Below are 7,134 nucleotides of genomic sequence, written 5' to 3' on the forward strand. Positions count from 1 at the left end.
CCCCGGCAGGGGGGTTGGACTAGATGACCTTTAGAGGTCCCTTCCAATCCAAGCTATTCTATGATTCTATGATTCTATTCATAATTTCAGTCAAGCCCTCCCTTACTTTTCTAGGAGTCTTTACTCTCTCTTTCTGTACAGGGAAAGTCTATTGCAGAGCCATCCAAGAATAGGCCTAGGAAACTGGTTTTACCAGTGTAAACAGTGGTTTTACCAGTGTCCAGATCCATAGTAAAGGTATAGCTGCCTCCTCATAGAAGAGGAGTGACATGGCAGTGACTATTGCTGTTGATCATTCACTTCTAGATGAATATGCCAGCCAAGCAAGCTGGTCCTCTCTGTCAGATGCAGTGCCCTTGTCTTATCACACAGGTCCACCACTATCTTCCTGCCTACACAACAAGCTCCAGGGCAGAGAAGCCTCCAGTCTGGGCAGTTGCTTAAAAAGTTTATTCTGTTCCCTGAATGATTAAGGCAAAGCCTTGACACCAGATGGAAGGAGTCTATGCTTGTTACCACAACTTGACAGCTAAGGCCAGCACTGTGGCCAGACGTGTCATGCTGTGAGAAATGTTAGGCTTCCAGCCATCCACAAGAAATCAGGCAGTGAGAAGGGGATGATGCATTCATTACCCTCATAACAGGTAGAGGAGGCTGCTGCACTCTGCCAAGATCCTCTATGAGCAAAATGAGCTGACCCTTTACTGAGCCCACGGGCCCACCTCAAACCTTGGGACTAGTGGCTCTGCCTGTCCTACTTAGGTCCACCAACTCTCCTGCCTTCTCTCTCCCCTCCTCTCCTCACCCCTTCCACTCACCTTTCTCTGTCCACAGGCTAATTCTCTTGCCTGTTTATTGTCATTCTCAACATACTGGGCCTGTTTATTTTCCTAAGAACAGGTTATTAGCCCAAAACATAATATTTTGCATTAAGATGAACTAGACATTCAACATTCACATGTTGATTGCAAATGTAACATAAGATAAAGTACAGCATTGATTGTGTAAGGTGTCTAACTACTAATCACACTTTACAGATGGTAAGTAAATTAGATGGTTTGGGAATACATTCAATGTGTCTAAGGGCTCTGGTAAATTACATGTGAAGCTGTATAGGGACTCCTGTTTCTGCTAAAGAAATTTGTTTTTGCCAAGCTACAGAGAAAGAGTGTGATATTGACTTGTTCGGTATTTTTGGCATATGTGACAAGCTTTAGCAACTACTTCAAACTTGCTGTTTATTAAAGGAAGTGCTAAACATCTTTGATCATCCCACCAGAATTGTCAATCCCTAGCTGACCTTCATGTGTCCTTTTTGGATATCTTTTCTAATCCTCCAGCCAGCCTTCAAATGCTAAGGGTTCTTAATAAAATATGTAAATAACATTTGGGCAGCAGAAGACAGCTGGAGTCAGGAAGGGACACTACTCCGTCCATTTTAGAAATGGAAGTTCAGGATCCACCACAGGTGAGCATCTTTGGTGTTTTTAGTGCCCCCTTGAACCCTTCAGGTTATTGTGGCACCCTTTGTACGAGCAGCACCTGTTTTCCCTGTGACACTGGTAATGCTAAACACAACCCAACTGCAGTGAGAAGAAGCATCACCCATCGCAAGATGTGTAAGTGTACTAACATATGCCCTGGTATTCTAAGGGTTCATCAGAGACCTCCATTAATACATCACAGTTTTTGGTACCAGCCACATTTCAGAAAGGGTGGCAGGAGGTGAACAAACTGTTCTGCTAATGCACTTACTTGTTTGGCTATGCACCAGGAGAGAGATCACTTTTATTTCGCCCTGTAGCTGCTCACCTACGTCCAGCTCCTCTACCACAAAAGCAGGGCATAGGAGGAGAGCAGTGGGAGGCAGGCAGCTGATGGTCGAGCACAACAGGAGAGACCGGGAAGCCTCCATCAGTGCATCACGCCACCCTCTCCTGTGGGGCAATGGCCACCTCCCTGGTTGGCTTTTGAGGACAGGGGCCCTGCCAGGGGAAGTGTGCGGGGAAGTGTGCAGGGAAGTAGGCCAGTGAATGCCAGCTACGAGCTGGTTTTAAAACCCCTTTCAGTGGTCTATTCATCTCTCTGGGAATTTCAGTAGTTCCCTTTCTCTTTACACTGTTTTTTCAACCCTGGTCACCCCGTGCTCTGCCCCTGATGCCTCACACCCAGCGCCTGCCTGAGCTCTGGTCTGGTCTCCTTGCCCATGGCACAGCCTGCCGCAGGCCTGGGCAGGCCGAGGGCCCCACCAGCCACCTCAGGGCCCCACCAATGTCAGGCCTGTCCTTGTGGCAGTGCTGCACGGCAGCGTGGACGCTGGTTACACTGCTGGAGCCCCACAGACCATCCACAATGCAACCCCTGCCTCTGGGGTCTTCTGCTTAGACGTGGTGCCCGTCCAGGTTGGCTGCAACCTCTGCATTGGGGCAGCAGGATGAGGGAGGGGAGCATGGGGTGAGCCTGTCAGAGGTAGGGGATGAAGAAAAATATTGTGGTATGACGCTTGTTTAGTCCTTTCTTCTACCAGTCAGAAATGACATTGCCTATGTAGTACTGGTGATGGTAGATAGGAAAGTATCAGTGACATCAATAGACACCCAGACATTCTGGAGCATGCCTAAAATGGGAAATAATTTATTTTGTCCTCTATACACATTTATTCTTTTTTTCTGGAATGTATCTTCATGCCCCTTCAGTTTGTAGTAGTTTGTTTAGTGAATGTTCAGCAGCGATCAGTTGCAATTGCTCTCTGGCTGACATTTATCAGGGATTACAATTCATCATTGTTGACTTCTTGGAAATCTGCATTGTTAGCCCAAACTGAACATGGTATAAAGGTAAAGCATGAACTAGTTATAATACAAAGGAGAAATTTTTATTGGCATAGTTTTTGCCATTATGCTCAATAAGCAAAACTTGTCCTTTATAAGTGCCTCAAACATTTTCCTTTTGAAGAAGCCACCACCTTTCAACAGGTCTGAGAGCTGGCTGAAGAGGCTGCTCAGGGCTCCCATTTCACTGCAGCCTTTCTAGAAGGATTTATAGGTTCCTCTGTGCTCAGACAGCTGCTGCTTCCCCTTTCTCAAGCAGCAGTGCAGCAATTTTAGCTTCAGTAACTGTTGCCAGTGTGGACACCCTCAGAATGAATAAAGGGGCAAAATGAGCAGGAATTGGCCACAAGGAGAGAAATGTCAGTGACAGATAGATGGGCGGTACTAGGTTTGGGTTTGTTACATGTGTGGGTGAGATTCAGTTCCAAACTCAAATATCTACATTTAGTCACCTTCATGCCTAAATGAGTATGTTGGTGAGCGAGCTGAATGTCTAAACTCCCATTGTAGACACTACTATTAGAGTCAAGCAAACGTTTCAGTCCACTCTAAGGTAGGCAACCACACTAGGACAACTGAATCATTCTCCAGACTCCATTAGCTCAAGCTCCATCAATGATAACGGGATCTCAGACTCCTAGCTCACAGGTATGAGAGCATGTCTGCATATAGTCTGTTGTGAAGGGTGGTTGTTGATGGAAGACTTGAGCAAATGGGGAGTGAATGTATACAGTAGGAGGACTATACTTGTGCAGGTAGTAGGGAGGGAGTTGCAGTGGATTTGGTAGAGAAGGGGAGGCCCTGCGAGAATATTATAGCTGGCAAAAAAATGCTAAAATGCATTTTGTGAAAGGCTGTGAAAACTTGTGGCTGGTTTTGTTCTGCTTGGTTGAAACAAAACCGTTGTATTAAAGCACAAGATTTCCTGACATTTTGGAGGAGGAAAAAAATGCATTTTTTATGAGCTGCCACAATTATTTTTTTTATTTTTACTTTTTTTTTTACTACCAAAAGTAGCAAAATAAATTATATACAATCCCTCAGACACACATGCACACACATGCACACACACACACTTTTTTCTTGACCTCCAGCTTTTACTTGTCTGTATTTTTTTGAAGTTTTTCCAATTCAGAAAGTCACAGTTCCATTTTTCTTTGACAGTTACAGAGTTTTTCCAAATTAAGAAAACTTTGCTTTTAAAATGACAAAAAGGAAAAACCAAAAGCAAGAATACATACGGATAGAAAAACAATAGTCACATTGTATTCTGTTATATTGACTGGCAACATAAATGCAAACAAGAGCAAGGGAAAATATAAGTGAAAACAGACCAAGAAAAATGTTACAGGTTGTGGTCATTTTCAATTTCAATGTAATTTTGAAAAATACTTTGAAAAATTATTTCTCATAAGTCCTTTTGAGTCTTCAAAAAGTTATGGATTATTCTTATACTATTTGAAAATATCTTGCAAATAAAGGCTTTTAGCCAGCTGTCAGCTTTATGCCAGTATTACATATGACTGTGGGAAAACCATGAGTTTTTCTTTTTTTTGTAGCCAATTTTAATCCAGGTCAAAACCGCATGCACCAGTAAAATAAGGCAACGTACAGAGTCATTGAAATACCTGAAATTCACAGTGAATTCCAGTTCTCAGACAATGTAATTGCATTAAAGACATGAAAGAGGTGCTGTTTTATACTCAGGTGAGGATCTAGCTGTAAAGGTTAAACCATAGGCCTGAGTCTTATTCTTCAGTGTGAATTTACTCCAAATGTGAAGCTGACCTCTGCCGATTTCCTCCCCACCCCCAGGATTACAGTGTCATCACAGAGACACAGTCAGCTGAGAGAAGAGGAGGAAGGAATTTCCTCACTTTCTTATCCAGACCTCTGAGTAGGTGATGCTAAGAGGGAGTGGAGCACAACAGGTGCTGTAAGTTGGGAGGCAGTACGCTATGGGATCAGGTGAAGCTGCTGACATGTGATTCAGTTCAGATTGCCGTGTTTGTCACAGGAACTGTAATTTGGAAAATGAAGACCAACACATGAAAAAAAAAACAAAAACAAATCAAGATCTGTTGCATGGGGATGAAATTTTTTCTCAATAAAGTGAAAGGTTCCACTGTGCTCTTCACCACTCCCCTCCTTGTGCTGTTGCAGAACATGTGTAACCCCCTCCCTAATCTGGGTGGGGAACAATAGATAGCACATATAATCATCACATATAATCAGCACAATAGATAGGCTTTTTTCACATACTAGTATGGGGTTCAGCTCCTTCCAACATTAACTGCCTTACTTCCAAACTAGCATAGGACATGACAGTTTCTCTTCTAGAGAATGTAAATTTATTAATCCTTCCCTCCATCTAGCACACTTATCCTGCAAAAGTAGTGCTGAATGACTCCCCTTTGTTGAGACAGCACCTATTTCTCCTGCTTCCAGTAGGATACATGTCTTAAGTTCAGTACAACGGTTCCATAGTCCTGTTTATATGATCTTTGAAAACATTCAGCCCCAGAAACAAGAGTTGGATTTCTATGCCTTTCCTCTGGGATCTCACTCGGTGACCTCAGCCTTAGAGGCTTCTATGTTCAACTCTAGACTTGACTTGTTTTGCCCTTTTATTGGTCCTTGTGTCTATGGTGACTTGCTGTTATCCCCTTGGAATCACAGCCCTATTTACTTCCTCTTCCTTAATCACAGATCATTCCTTATCAATACCTTCAGCCTCACCCTTCCCCCCTTCTCTTGCTTTGTCTCTGGTCCATTTTACTACTTGGTCGTTCGTATCATCCCTTGATTCTCACTCCTGCAACTTCTGTTCCTATTCAGATGCTTCCTCCTGCATTGGGATTTCCTTCCTTTAGCAATGGCCCTACATCTCAGTAGGACTTGTCATGTTTTTCCACATTGCAGACTCAGAGCATTTGCAGCATGCAGGAGCCTGTGCCTTCACCTCTCCATCCCTACATGTTTCTTATTACAATACACTGGCTCTTAATCTTCACTTTCTCTGCTCAAGTCAGCATCCGATGGATTACAGTACCAACGAAGCCACTTTCATCTCCTTTAGCACACCCTCCTGCTTCCCCCCCTTCCCAGGCCCTCTTCTCAAATTATTTATAGGAGATTGATTCACAGACCTGTTATGTCTAATTATATCCATTCACTTCTAATATGAATGGCAATTCTGCTAGGAGTTAAGATTGCCAAAAATGTTTTGACCTAAGAAAGAGGAGGTGGTGGCTACGTATGCAGATCAGACCCTATAAAAGTACCCTGGGATCAGTCTGTCTTGTCCTTCCTCAGAAATCTCTAAGGTAAGAGTGTCAGAGGCTTTGGACTGGGGAGGTGGGGGATGAAGGGAAACTGGCCCTGCATTCCACAAGCACCAGTGCATTCCTACAGACGCTCACATTCATTCAATGGGGGACTGCCAGTGTCAGCTGGGATTTTCAGTCTGCTTTCAAGGCATCCATATGTTTTCTGTCTGGATTTTCTCTGGAATTCTGTTCAGCAGTAAGAAGGAAGTTGCTAATTCTGTTTTACAGTACTGACCAGCTTCCAGTCAGCAAGCCATTCATCTTGTCTCACAAAAGGTAAGATCTTGATTTATTCACTCTTTAGGGACAGATAGAGATGCTCTAAGGTAGAACTTCTATGCAGGTGTGCTGGCAATCCCTGTGTTCCTTATATTTATGTCCAATGTATAAATACAGTACGAGAATTGGGCTGGATTGCCGATATCTTTGCCACAAGATTCTTGAAGACAGTGGTCTTAAAAGGACTGATCACTGCTGCATTGCCTACATTCTCCCCAGGATTCTGCTATAGAGAGCAGTTTCCTACATTAACAAACATTAGGTCCTAAGCTTAGGAGAAACTGTCCTAAGGAGAAAAACCTGATCAGGAAGTAATTTCCAATTACTTGTCCATAAATTAAATATATTCTTGAAGCAAACAATTATCTTCTTTTTTTTTTACATTTACCTCAAACATCAAGGGTCACTGGCACTAGCTGTGAAGCAACACGAAAAGACATACGTATTTGAATAGTGTTAATATTTTCTTTTTTCACAGCGAAACTTGGCGAATGGGGTTAGAATGTTGTGTATCAAAACATCAAAGTGTTAAAAGAAAGCATTTCAGTCTGAGCTTCCTTATAAGCTTGCTTGTGCCTATGAAAATATTTCACAGTTGTGATAGAATTTTATAAGCAAATGTTAATAATCACAGGGAAATGAAGAAAGGATGATACCTACTTGGATAACTAGAAAAAGAGAGACAGAACAGCAAT

The sequence above is a fragment of the Aptenodytes patagonicus genome, chromosome 16 (genome assembly GCF_965638725.1).
Source record: "Aptenodytes patagonicus chromosome 16, bAptPat1.pri.cur, whole genome shotgun sequence".
In the NCBI taxonomy this organism is placed as follows: Eukaryota; Metazoa; Chordata; class Aves; order Sphenisciformes; family Spheniscidae; genus Aptenodytes; species Aptenodytes patagonicus.